General features: G+C 34.5%; 1 long non-coding RNA gene across 1 annotated transcript; it reads right to left on the reverse strand.

Moving 5' to 3' along the window:
• Positions 1-205: 205 nt before the first annotated feature.
• Positions 206-811, reverse strand: LOC105457857. The gene is made up of 2 exons (XR_975460.1): positions 633-811; positions 206-536 (listed from the first exon to the last, which is right to left on the reverse strand). It is a non-coding gene; the product is annotated as an uncharacterized LOC105457857 (long non-coding RNA).
• Positions 812-1033: the final 222 nt, after the last annotated feature.

Raw genomic sequence — 1033 nt, forward strand, 5'->3', positions numbered from 1 at the left:
AGAAATTATGTGCTCAATATTATGTATTAAAAATATTTATGTCTTCTTTCAGAAGAATGTTTTTATTATTATATACTCTTAATTATATAGAATACAAATTTTATTCCTTTAGCGTATACTCTTATATATTTTTTTGTTTTTTTATTCTGTCACAGTTTTTCTAACGATTACATCGCAAGCAACTCAGTTTTCTTAGTTTTTTCAGTTCAATGGCAGAAATTGGCTTTCTGTTATTGAAAATAATACATTTTTGGGTTTTTTAACAAACATCCGCTATATAAAATGAGAAATAGTACTCTAACATTCTTCAAAAGGGGATATTGTTTAAGTATAGTAGTAAGCGATTTAAGTCTTCTACTTCCGACTCCATCATCTCATCCTCGTCACTTATACGGGGATAGCTTGGGATGAATATACGCCCTGGTTGACTTGTTCAGCATATGGCTGTCGCAGAGTAACGCCAGGCAGCTCCAATCTATGGATGTGACATGCTCGACCATATGCACGTCCGCAGCGTTGTCTTTATTATTTTCGGTCTGTAAATAAATATTCCATTTAAATAATTCTCTCTCTCTCTCTCTATCTCTCATAATACTATCGGCTTATTATTCTCAATAAGAAAAGAGTTATACCTGAGGATACAACTTGCGCACGCTGGGATAATGAGTGATCGTCTCCACGGTGACATTTCCAAAGGAGAACCGCGCCTCGATCTCCGTTATGTCGAGATTCCTCGTCTTCTTCGCCTCGGCGAGCACGAATCTCGAGGGGTGCTAGGCGAGCTTGCGTCATCACACTTTGCGCTCCCGCTGTTGAGAATCAAATTAATCTTATATTATATAAATATATTATATAAATAATATATGGACATTTGTGAGAAAATATAATAATTGCTTCAAAATGCAAATTAAATCTAGCTAAAAAAGTAACTATCTGGTAAAGAGAAACATAATCTGTTTTGTTTTTAAAGGAAGTAATTCAGTATTATGATGTGCAAGCAATGTAATAATGTGTAAGCAAGCATGCTGGAAAA

Source organism: Wasmannia auropunctata, unplaced genomic scaffold, assembly GCF_000956235.1.
Source record: "Wasmannia auropunctata unplaced genomic scaffold, wasmannia.A_1.0 LD334948.1, whole genome shotgun sequence".
Taxonomy (NCBI): Eukaryota; Metazoa; Arthropoda; class Insecta; order Hymenoptera; family Formicidae; genus Wasmannia; species Wasmannia auropunctata.